This window comes from Mobula hypostoma, chromosome 21 (assembly GCF_963921235.1).
Source record: "Mobula hypostoma chromosome 21, sMobHyp1.1, whole genome shotgun sequence".
Taxonomy (NCBI): domain Eukaryota; kingdom Metazoa; phylum Chordata; class Chondrichthyes; order Myliobatiformes; family Myliobatidae; genus Mobula; species Mobula hypostoma.
In genome coordinates, this window is record NC_086117.1 from 40,502,197 (window position 1) to 40,515,415 (window position 13,219).

At 41.3% G+C, this 13,219-nt stretch overlaps 1 pseudogene; it reads right to left on the minus strand.

The window, feature by feature from the left end:
* Positions 1-5,741: 5,741 nt before the first annotated feature.
* LOC134359937 (actin, cytoplasmic 2-like) lies at positions 5,742-6,651 on the minus strand (annotated as a pseudogene).
* Positions 6,652-13,219: the final 6,568 nt, after the last annotated feature.

Below are 13,219 nucleotides of genomic sequence, written 5' to 3' on the forward strand. Positions count from 1 at the left end.
CTTTGTAAATCTCCTCTGCACCCTTTCTATGGCTTCCACATCCTTCCTGTAGTGAAGTGACCAGAACTGAGCACAGTACTCCAAGTGGGGTCTGACCAGGGTCCTATATAGCTGCAACATTACCTCTCGGCTCCTAAACTCAATCCCCGATAGATGAAGGCCAATGCACCGTATACTTTTTTAACCACAGTGTCAACCTGCGCAGCAGCTTTGAGTGTCCTATGGACTCGGACCCCAAGATCCCTCTGATCCTCCACACTGCCAAGAGTCTTACCATTAATACTATATTCTGCCATCATATTTGACCTACCAAATAGGTGTGAATAAAACTGGATCACAAATTCATTCTCAAGCTAAAAGATGCAGTATTGCCACTACTGTGGCTACTGTGGAAAGTGAAGCTAAATCTGAGCTCAGAACTAATGAAGAGGGCGCAGATTCGAAACAAGCCATGAATGAAACAAACATAGCAGTGTGTACCACCTTCGTATCTAATGGCTTTAAGGGGGCTGTGATCATGATTGTAAACTTCCTACATTTCCAGTTCAGATGAAGTCTAAGAAGAGGAACAAGACAGTGGTTACTTATGTTTTCCTAGATCAAGGAACTAAGGAGCTGGTGGTAGACCTGAGGAGAGCTATGGCACTGGTGACCCCTGTTTCCATCCAGGGAGTCAGTGTGGACATGGTGGAGGATTACAAATACCTGGGGATACGAATTAACAATAAACTGGACTGGTCAAAGAACACTGAGGCTGTCTACAAGAAGGGTCAGAGCTGTCTCTATTTCCTGAGGAGACTGAGGTCCCTTAACATCTGCCGGACGATGCTGAGGATGTTCTACGAGTCTGTGGTGGCCAGTGCTATCATGTTTGCTGTTGTGTGCTGGGGCAGCAGGCTGAGGGTAGCAGACACCAACAGAATCAACAAACTCATTCGTAAGGCCAGTGATGTTGTGGGGATGGAACTGGACTCTCTGACGGTGGTGTCTGAAAAGAGGAGCTGTCCAAGTTGCATGCCATCTTGGTCAATGTCTCCCATCCACTACATAATGTACTGGTTGGGCACAGGAGTACATTCAGCCAGAGACTCATTCCACCGAGATGCAACACAGAGCATCATAGGAAGTCATTCCTGCCTGTGGCCATCAAACTTTACAACTCCTCCCTTGGAGGGTCAGACACCCTGAGCCAATAGGGTGGTCCTGGACTTATTTCCTGGCATAATTTACATATTACTATTTAATTATTTATGGTTTTATTACTATTTAATTATTTATGGTGCAACTGTAACGAAAACCGATTTCCCCCGGGATCAATAAAGTACGACTATGACTATGAACTACAGCAGTGTTCTCTGCCGTGAGCATCATTAACAACCTGATAGGAAAAGGAGCATGCATTCTCTTATGTACGATAGGTCAAGAAAAGGTTGTGCGTAGCTATGTTGTCTTAGGATTGGAAGTGGCCGCCTTGGATCGTGAAAACTATTATGAACTACCTAACATGTATACACAGGAAAGTATGCCTGTCTACATTCCTCGTCAAAGGGATTTTCAGAATGGTCACACCTGAAGCATATTCATTCTCTGAAAATTGAGTCAGAAATTAAGCTGCAGTTGGAGGTGAAAGTGCCTAAGACATTGGAGCTGTTGCAAGTGGTTCGCTGTGTTAATGATCAGAAGAATCCTGGGTTGAAATGTTAATGGACTACTGAAAGGAGACCATGATGGTGGAAGAGACTACACTCGGCCAGAGCTGACAGTTAATGCGACTTCACTTTTGCACTTGGATGAGCTTTGGCAACTGCAATTCAAGACAGATTTTCCTGAATGCAGTCAAGAGGAACAACCAGGTTTGACAAGTGCAGATCACAATACAGGATAGACTGCTTACCAAAAGAGGACATATTGAGATTTCATGTCTCCTGTGTCTTGGTAGCATACAGTTGTAAATAATCTAGTATAATAACTAGGGGCTTGGAATGTAGGAGCCATGCATCTGTTTTCTATTTGCATTGTATTCTGTGTTGCACGATTATTATGTTAATTATGGTAACTAGTCATGTGAACGCAGGGCATGGTAAAAATGAAGGGAGTAAGTCACGTATTCATGTTTTATTCACCACAGTTTGAAGTAGATGGGGGCCGACTGAGGTCATATCTTTTGCTGACCGCTCAATTATGCTCAATTACGCTTAGCTTACAATTGAGTCTGCTAAAGTTTCAATGTTTCAAGATTGTATGTTTGTTAATTGCAAACAAAGGATTGAATGATATCCTGGACTTCTAGAGCAATCGTAACAGGAGTGAGGAAGCTTACTGCAAGTGTAACAAATCATAGGGTTGTCAGCAGCAACAATTGTTTTGGTTTTGGTTCGGTTTGGCCACTACACTCTCCTTAAATATTTCACCTCTCACCGTTAACCCATGATCCCTAGTTGTAGTCTCACTCAACCTTAGTGGAAAAACCCTGCTTGAAGTTACCCTATCTATACCCCTGATAATTTTGTAAACTTCTATCAAATCTCCCCTCAGTCTTCTACGTTCTATGGAATTAAGTCCTAACTTATACAATCTTTTCCTGTAACTCAGGTTCTCAAGTCCCAGCAACATCCTTGGAAATTTTCTCTGCACTCTTTCAATCTTATTTACATCTTTTCTGTAGGTAGGTGACCAAAACTGGACACAATTCTCCAAGTTAGGCCTTAATGATGTCTTATACATTTCAACATAACATCCCAACTCCTGTACTCAGTACATTTATTTACAAAGGCAATTGTGCCAAAGGTTTCTATATGACCCTATCTACCTCTGACACCACTTTTAAGGAATTATGGATCTGTATTCCCAGATCCTTCTGTTTGACTGCACTCCTCAGTGCCCAACTGCTCACCATATAAGACCTATCCTAGTATGTTTTCCCAAAGTGCAACATCTCACACTTGTCTGCATTAAATTTCATCTGCCATTTTTCAGCCCATTTTTCCAGCTGGTCCAGATCCCACTGCAAGCTTTGATAGACTTCCTTGCTGTCCACTACATTCCCAGTTTTGGTATCATCTGCAAATTTGCCATTCCGGTTTACCACGTTATCATCCAGTTCATTGATATAGATGACAAATAACAATGTACCATACACTGATCCTTGCAGCACACCACTAGTCACAGGCTTCCAGTCTACAACCGCTCTCTGGCTTCTTCCACGAAGCCAGTGTCTAATCCAATTTACTATCTCAATTACCAAATGACTGAACCTTCTTGACCAATGTGGGACTTCATCAAGGGCCTTACTGAAGTCTTTGTAGACAACATCCACTGCCTTGCCTTCATCAATTTTCCTGGTAACTTTCTCAAAAAACTCTATAAGATTGATTAAGCATGATCTACCACGCAGGAGGCCATGCTGACTATCCCCAATCAGTCCCTGTCTATCCAAATACTTATATATCCAGTCCCTTAGAATACTTTCTAATAACTTACCCACTATTGATATGAGAGTCACTGGCCTATAATTTCCTGGCATACTCTTATAGCCTTTCTTAAACAACAGAACAACATTAGCTATCCTCCAATCCTCGTGCACTTCACCCGTGGCTAACTATGTTTTCAATATCTCTGCTAGGGTCCTTGCAATTTCTGCATTAGTCTCCACAGGCTCCGAACACATTGTCAGGCCCTGAGGATTTATCTACCCTAATTTGCGTCAAGACAGCAAACATCTACTCCTGTAATCTGTGCTGGGTCCATGACCTCGCTGCTGCGTTGCCTTACATCTATAGACTCTGTGTCCATCTCCAGAGTAAATACAGATGCAAAAAAATCCATTTATGATCTCCCCCATCTCTTTCGGCTCCATCAGAGTGGAGACCACTCTGATCTTCCAGAGGACAAATTTTGTTCCTTGCTATCCTTTTGCTCTTAATGTATCTGTAGAAACCCTTAGAATTCTCCTTCACTTTGTCTGCTAGAGCAACCTCATGTCTTCTTTTGGCCCTTCTGATTTCCTTCTTGTGTTCTCTTGCATTTGTTATACTCCTCCAATAGCTTATTTGTTCCTACCTGTGTATACATTCAATGCAACTCCTTCTTTTTCTAAACCAAGGCCTCAATATCTCTTGAAAACCAAAGTTCCCTAAACTTGTTGTCCTTGCCTTTTATTCTAACAGGAACATGCAAACTTCGTACTCACAAAATTTTACTTTTGAAGGCCTCTCACTTACCAAATACACCTTTGCCAGAAAACAACCTGTCCCAACCACGCTTGCCAGTTCCTTTCTGATACCATAAAAATTGGCACTTCTCCAATTGAGAATCCCAACTGGAGGACCATACCTATCCATTTCCATAATTACCTTGAAACTAGTGGCATTATGATTACTAGGTGCAAACTGTTCCCCTACACAAAGCTGGGATATTTATGTACTGATTATGGAAATCCCTGAACACATTTGATAACTCTTTCCCATTGAGCCCTTTTACAGTATGGGAGTCCCAGTCAATATGTGGAAAGTTAAAATCACCTACTGTGATAACCTTATGTTTCTTGAAACAGTCTGTGATCTCTCTGCAAATTTGTTCCTCCAAATCCTATGGCTGTTGGGTGATCTATAATATAATCCTATTAATGTTTTCATCTGTTTCTTATTCCTCAGTTCTACCTATAAAGCTTCACTAGATGAGCTCTCCAGTCTGTCCCTGTCTGAGCAGTAGACATTTTCCCTGACTAGTAATGCCACCCCTTCCCCTTTAATCCCTTCCACTCTATCATGTCTAAATCAGCAGACCCTAGAACGTTGAGCTGCCCGTCCTGTCCCTCCTGCAACCATGTCTCACTAATGGTTACAATGTCATAATTCTACATGCTGATCCATGCCCTAAACTCATCTGCCTTTCCTATAATACTCCTTGCATTGAAATATATGCAGCTCAGATTATTAGTCTTACCATGTTCGACCTTTGACTCCTGACCTTGTATGTAGGCTAAACAACATCTTTTCTGCAACCACTCCACTATCTAATCTGGTGCTCTGGTTCCCAAACCTCTGCAACTCTACTTTAAACCCTCATGTGCAAATCTTAGACCCACCTCCACTTCAGGTGCAAACCATCCCTTCTGTACAGCTCCCGCCATCCCTGGAAGAGATCCAAATAATCCAAAAATCTGAAGCCCTCTCTCCTGAAGCCAACTCCTTTTTTTAAAAAAGTTTTATAATATGTAATTGTTTTTATTATTGTTTTTACTCAAAAATGAAGTGTCAATTGAGCAATACAATTGTCAACGATCATATGATTTACAAATTTGGGTTTTCTATGTGAAAATTAACATAAGGCAACATACAAAAAAGAAAAATTTACATAAATTTACAGCTGTCAATGCACTTTTTTTTTGCAACTTAAAAACTTTCAGCCCCATGAACTGCTGAGAAGGGATAGGAGCAGCAGGGATAAGGCACAATGTTTCAGACCCTGCAGGAATGACAGCAAGTCAAAAAGTGACTATTTGACAATCCAACAGTGCTTCTTACTAGCTTTCTGAAGGGGTGGTAAATTGCTTTACAAGTAGGCTTGTAATTTCAGTTTCACAAGGCTAGCATGAAGTGTAATTTGCCCTGACAAAAACAAGTAAAGACGTTCCTCTTTAAAGTTTTACAACAAATGCTACACATTTGCCTGCAGTTCATTAAGAAACATTTGCGGTGCACAGTGGATAGGCCAGATTCATCAAATTCCTGCTTGCTGATCTACATCCACTGGAAGGTGGAGGGGGAAGCCAGAATGGGACCTCCAATCCAGACAGAGTATTTACACTCAGGCAGAGCAATGATCTTGATTTTCATGGTACAGGAAGCAGATTTTCTTCTGCATTCTGTCAGCAATGGTACATGGTGGTACCACCGGAAAACACTGTGTTAGCATAAAGATCTTTACGGATATCAACATCACATTTTATGATAGAGTTGAAAGTAGTTTCATGGATGCCATATCCAAGAAATATGGCTGGAACGGAACCTCAGAACATCAGAATCTCTCATTACCAATGGTGATGACCTGACCATCAGGCAACTTATACCTCTTCTTCAGCAAAGAGGAGGAAACAGCATGGCCAGTTCTTGTTTGAAGTCCAGGGCTACATAGCACAGTATTTCTTTGATGTCACGGACAATTTTCCTTTCTGCTGTGGTGGTGAAAGAGTATCCTCGCTCTGACTGAGTCTTCCTGACGTAATCTGTCAGAATCAGCCAGGTCCAGATGCAGTATAGCATGAGGACATGCATAACCCTCATAAATGGGTATCACCATCACCAGAGTCCATGACAAAACCAGTGGTATGCCCAAACAGCACAGCCTGGATGGCCACGTACATGGCAGGCATGTTGAAATCCTCAAACATGATCTGTGTCATCTTTTCTCTGTTGGCTTGAGAGTTCAATGGGGCTTCTGTGAGCAGGACAGAGTATTCTTCTGGAGCAACACGGAGCTCTTTGTGATGCCAAATCTTCTCCATGTCATCCCTGTTGGTGAATGCCATGTTCCATAGGGTACTTCAGGATAAGAGTACTCCTTTTGCTCTGAGGCTCATCACCTACATAGCTATTTTTCTGACCCCATACCAACTATTACAACCATTACACCCTGATGTTTTGGACATCCAACAATGAAGGGGATCTTATGATCTCTATTTTCAATAGATGCAATGACCTTGCACAGTCCATGACGGAAGAAAATTCGTAACATTCACCACTCTGAAGAAATTTCTCCACTTCTCTGTTTTCAGTAGCCTCCCCATTAATTGTAAACTCCTTAACCCAGGAAACATCCTGCATCCTGCATCCATCAGATCAAGCGCTGTAAGATTTTCTAAGTTTTACTGAAATTTCTCTCTTCTTTTTAAACTCTACATAATATAGTTCAAGTTTACACAATCTTTCATCAGTCTAATTAATTTTCTTTGCACACTTTCCAGGGCAGGTAAGGAAACCAAAACTGTACGCAATACTTCAGTGGCATTCCCAGTAAGGTTTTGTCTAGATAGTTGCAGTAAAACATCCTTACTCCTGTATACAAATGCTTGAATTATAAACCAATTATTTGCCTTCCTAATTGCTTGTCATGCTAACACGTTGCTACCAGAGTGTGTGAACAGGACACTTAGGCCCGTTTGAACATTACCATTTCTGAAAGTGTCACTATTTAAAATGATGAGATTTGTGTACTGTGCATCAATAAAAGTTGCCACATTTTATACATTATGGTCCATCTTAAACATGAGAAAGTCTGATGCTGGAAATCCATAGTAACACAGACAAAATGCTGGAGGAACTCAAAAGGTCAAGCTGTCGATATCTCAGGCTGAGACCCTTCTTTAGGATTCATTATTGCTGCCTGATCTGCTGAGTTCCTCCAGCATTTTGTGTATGTTGTTTCTGTCCAGTAAATACACTTATCCATATCTCTTGAATCCTCTTTCTTTTCATGACTTCACCTGGGTCTGTAATATTGGAAATCATGGAAATATGATACAAACAGAACACAGTCATACACTTAAAAACAGTCATTTGACCATCAAGCACCCATTTACACTCAATGTATGCCAATATTTTTTTGTTCTTCCCTCATAATCATGCCCTAGTTTTTAGTATTCTACACATTGGTGCAATTTATAGTAGCTAATTAACACATCAAACTGAATGTTTGGGAACGCGCGAGAAAACTGGAGCACCCAGAAAAAGGTGCAAACTCTTTAAAAGCAGCAATGTTAATCTGAATTAATGAAGATAAACAGCATATATACAAGTACAGTAAATTACTGTATCTTCTTGAAGTTTCTATCTTTCTAGAAGTTTGATATGGCAGTACCAACCTATTGCTACATTTAACTACTATTAATACTTACGCACATTTGTGAAAAGTTCAAACAAGAATCAATCTCCTAGAGGAAGTCAGGGGGCCAAGCAGCATCAGGACTTGATGCAGAGTTTCAACACAAAATGTCAACAATTCCTCCCCCTCTCCACCCCCACAGATGTTGCCTCTCACTGAGTTGCTCCAGATTTCACCCTATGCAGCCTTTTTGTGTCCCCACTGAAAGATACTAGTCTCTGCCATCTATTATAATAAATGCATTTATTTGAACAAGGAATGGAATTAAATTCATTGTCAGTTTAAATTATAAAATCCAGTAACAAATTTGCATGAACTGACAAAGTTACATAGTTAACATCTGTACTGCGAGACCTTGAACTCCACACAAATGGCACTGGAGGTTGGGCTTGAACCATAAGACCATAAGACATAGGAGCAGAATTAGGCCATTTGGCCCATTGATCTGCTCTGCCATTCAATCATGGCTGATCATTTCCCCCTCCTCAGCCCTATTCCCCAGCCTTCTCCCCATAACCTTTGATGCCATGCCCAATCAAGAACATACCAAGCTCTGCCTTAAATACCCTCAATGATCTGGCCTCCACAGCTGCCTGTGGGAATAAATTCCACAAATTCACCACCCTCTGTTAAAAAAATTTCTCTTTAAATGGATGCCCCTCTATCTTGAGGCTGTGCCCTTTTGTCCTTGCCCCCTCCCCACACCATGGGAAACATCCTTTCCACATCTACTCTGTCTAGCCCTTTCAACATTTGAAAGGTTTCCCCCTCATCCTTCTAAATTCCAGCAAGTACAGACCCAGAGCTATCAAACGTTCCTCATATGATAACCCTTTCATTACTGAAATCATCCTTGTGAACCTCCTCTGAACCCTCTCCAATGCCAGCACATCTTTTCTTAGATGAGGAGCCCAAAACTGTTCACAGCTCTCAAGGTGAGGCCTCACCAGTGCCTTATGAAGCCTCAGCATCACATCCCTGCTCTTATATTCTAGACCTCTTGAAATTAATGCTAACATTGCATTTGCCTTCCTCACCATCAAATCTACCTGCAAGTTAACCTTTAGGGTGTTTTGCACAAGGACTCCCAAGTCCCTCTGCATTTCACATTTTTGGTTTTTTTCCTCATATAGAAAATAGTCTGCACATTTATTTCTAATACCAAAGTGCATGACCATTGTTACGTACCCCGTAACTGGGTTGCCAAACCAGCAGAAATGAACCACTTAGTTGGAGTCTGGATTACTGGAACTAAGAAAGTTTTATTAAAGAAATAAGTAACACAGTACTCTAATAGTAAGGATATAAATGCAACAGGTTAGCAATGATAAAACACACATGTACACAGAACTAGGATAATAGGATCAATCAAGCTCTATCGCAGTCTAGGGGTAAAATGATCAGTCTCAAATGATTCAGAGTTCAGTTCAGTTTAGTTCAGTTTAGTTCAGTTTTCAGTAATCGCTGTTGTGCCGTTGGGGAGAGAGAGAATGAATTTGCAAATTCTCGATTCAAACAGATCTTGATGTTCCTCACAGTTAGCTTTCGGGCGAGCCCTTTGTAATGTCTTCTGAGGTCACCGACCGTGACCCCTCCGTTCCGGATACAATCGTTCTTCTGCGGTGAACCCAGCACCCAGGCAAGGGTGGATACACACACCAGGTTCCCGTCGATCGTACCTTTTGACCCTGTGCGTCTATGGTTGGTCCCGCGTCCAGACCTCCAAAACTCCCACCAACTTGTGGGGGGGGGGGCACCGCACTTCCAGGGTCTCGTTACCTCGTGGTGTCGTGGTGTGTCCTTGCCTTAGCGAACCTGTTCCTTTTATCCCCCTGCTGGGGTATCGCCTGTCCATCAAACTTCAAACAGTTCAGGTGAACCCGGAACTGTGTCTCCTTTCGTTAATCTCTCTCGTCTCTCATTAACATTTCTGAATGTTCCCCCATTGTCTTTCTTATCGGCCTCAATCTTCTGATAACTTGGTATTTTGTCACACCATGAATTTTCCAACACTGTATTTCATTTGCCACTCTCTTGCCCATTCTCCTAACCTGTCTTTCTGCAGCCTACTTGTTTCCTCAATACTACCTGCCCCTCCACCAATCCTCATATCATGTGCAATCTTGGCAACAAAGCCATCTATTCGATCATCTAAACCATTGATATACAGCATAAAAAGAAGCGGTCCCAACACCGACCCCTACAGAACACCACTAGTCTCTGGTCACTGTGACTAATCATTAGAGCTCAATCTGTCCACCAAATCCTCATCAAATCCCAGTTAATTTGTCAACCTGATTTCCCTTTGATAGCTTTGTTGACTCTACTCAATATGTTCTAGGTTCCTTTATTACTTTTTTGATTATTTAGCACATATCCCAATGGTAGGCTGATAGGCCCACAGTTTCAGGTTTTCTCTTTCACCCTTACTTAAATACTGGGGTTACATCACAGGAATCTTTCTAGAGTTTACAACATGTTGTAAGATGGTAATCACTGTACCCATTATCTTTGTAGCATCTCCTTCAAAATCCCTTCCATCTTGAGCAGCACAGAAGTTTGGAGGAAGATTTTCAACACTTGCAGATTTTGCGCTATGACCAATATGGCAAGGTATATGGTAATCGAATTGCCTTTTGTTCTGTGACTGTCCGCTTTGTGGCAAAGTCAATTATTTGTTTGGCTTGACTTGGGTATTATGTGAAGTTTCAAGTTTTAAAACATAGCTGAATTGGGAAATAGTTTCCGAAGGCCTCACTTACAACAGCTGCTGAACCATTTAAAACAATAGAGTTCTCTGAATTCCTTCCGACATAAGGAAAAAGAAACCCTTCTTCATTGTGCAAAAGTATTTTAAAGCCCACAGGGAACATTGAAGACTCAGGCTTATACAGTATATGATCAAGGACAGGTTACATCAGTAGAGGTTGGTGTGGCGAAGACTGCATAAGAAACCTGGAAAACTGGTTTCACTGCATATGATGAACTATTAATATAATTAAAAAGGCATGGTAACCAACCTGTCTGACAAGATTGGCTTCCTGATGGTTGAAGACACTTGCGAGCAAGCTTCAGAAACAGGTGGGTTCAACATGTGTGGGGTCCTTTGCCAGAGACGGTCCCTAGCCTGCAGGATTTCTTTCAAGATCCAGGAGGTGTGGAAAGAGCTTGAGACAGGGTATGAGGCAGGGTTGGAGACAGTCTCCAACCCTGTTAGGGATAAACATCTGGCTCCAGGGAGATTGATCCTGGAAGCAAGAAGGTCAAACTAATTCGGGTGGAGGAGTTAGAATTAATTAATAACCTAGGTTTTTGGTTGGGTTGAGGATCTTGAGTGTGTGGGAAGAAGCACTTCTTTCAACCAGGCCCGAAGAGTTCCATAAAGGTCCTTAGCTTTCTCCCAGCCAATGGGAAACCCAGTTAGCCATAGTTAATCCAATAAAATTAATTGTCAAAAACCACCAGCGTTTATCTACCTGAATTCCCTGAATTCCATTGAATTCCGTTCCCTGCCAGCAGATTGCGGTATGGTTCATGAATCCATGAATACTACCTCACTACACCTCTTTTGTATCGTTTTTAATCTTTTATTTGTAATTTATAGTACTTTTTATGTCTTGCACTGTACTGCTACCACAAAACAAAAGATTTCATGAGACATATCAGTGATAACAAGCCTGATTCTGAATCTGATTTTGATTCTGTTCACATAGAGTGAAATGTCAAGTTGACCCAGGGCAATTAATCTTTATTCTCTGTCTGAAGATCAAGGCTGAAGTGATGTTCAGATGTGTGGTCCTGGCAGAGCCCAGAAGGAGCATCATTCAACATTAGGATGCATAATGACTTTTGTTGATGACCTGTTCTGCTACTTTGTTAATAATAATGAAAAAGCTAATATAAGTAATGAGCCAGCTCCCCTTTCTGTTGTAATTTCCCATTTATTTGGGTAGATATTTGCTGTTGCTGGCATGGTGGGTGGTGAGAATGCTGATGCTTTATGCTAGAATAATGGGGGTGGGGTGGGGGAACGGTTGATGCTGCTTGCGCATGGGAGGGAGCAAGGGGGGTTGGGGTTCTTACGTCTTTTTTCTGTCATTCATTCTTTGTTTTTTTTCTTCTGTTTCAAGGAAATCTGTGGAGAGTAAGAATTTCAGGTTGTATATTGGAAACATTCTCTGATATTAAATGGAACTATTGGGATTCCCACGTTGTAGCTATACTGCTTGACTAATGGGCAAACTAACTCTGGAGCACAAGCTTTTGGTGCTTTTGGATCGTATAGCATTTATTATATCCAGTAATCTTGGACAATTGTTTCTTTTGTTGGCAAATCATTGTAAGGGATCCAAGGAGAGTCAGCTAATGGTTTATAGAATTGGCTTGACAGTAGGAAGCAGAGGATAATGATGGAAATTTGTTTATTGGATGAAGTCCAAGACCGTTGGTGTTCTCCTGGGCTTGGTGCTAGGACTATTGCTATTTCTCATCTACATTAATGATTTGGATTAGGAATACACAGAGCACAGTTAGTAAGTGTACAGATGACACAATAATAGGCAGTGTCATTGACTTTAAAGATGTTTATTAGATTTACAGAGCAATCTTGATGAGCTGGGTAAGTGGGCTGAGCAATGGCAAATGGAGTGTAATTTAGATAACAGAAGGAGTTGCGTTTTGGGAAAATGTATGACGATCGGACCTTCACAGTGAAGGGCCTTGGGGAATGGTGAAGATCAGAATTGCTCTGTTTTGTAACTTCAAAACATAAAACTAGTTGAAAGAAAAGCACAGGAGCTGGGGATAACTTGTGTATGTTTAGTTTTACTTAAGTGTGGCATTGACATATAATGTGATGGCAGAATGACGAATGCTATTTACATACTTTTACGTATAATCTGTAATAAATTATATAAACAACAAATAATGCTCAGACAATATATTTTAAAAATTATTCAAATATTACTGAAATATTAAATACACAACAAGGGGGTCTAAGTATATGGTACTTAGACCCTCTTAGGTACTTGTGTACTTATATGGTACTTAGGAGGCTAAGTATATGGTACCCTGAAAGTTGCACTACAGGTAGACAGGGTGATGAAGAAAACTTTAGGCATGCTGGACCTCATCAGTCAGAGCACTGAGAATAGAAATTGAGATGTCATGTTGCAGTTGTAGAAGATATTGGTGTATTGGTGAGGCTGCACTTGAAGTGTTGCAGTCAGGTTTGATCACCGTACCACAAGAAAGGTGCCATTAAACTGGAAAGAGTGTAGAAGAGATGAGAATGTTTCTTGGACTCAAGGGGCTGCATTTTGCAGAGAGGTTGAGAGGA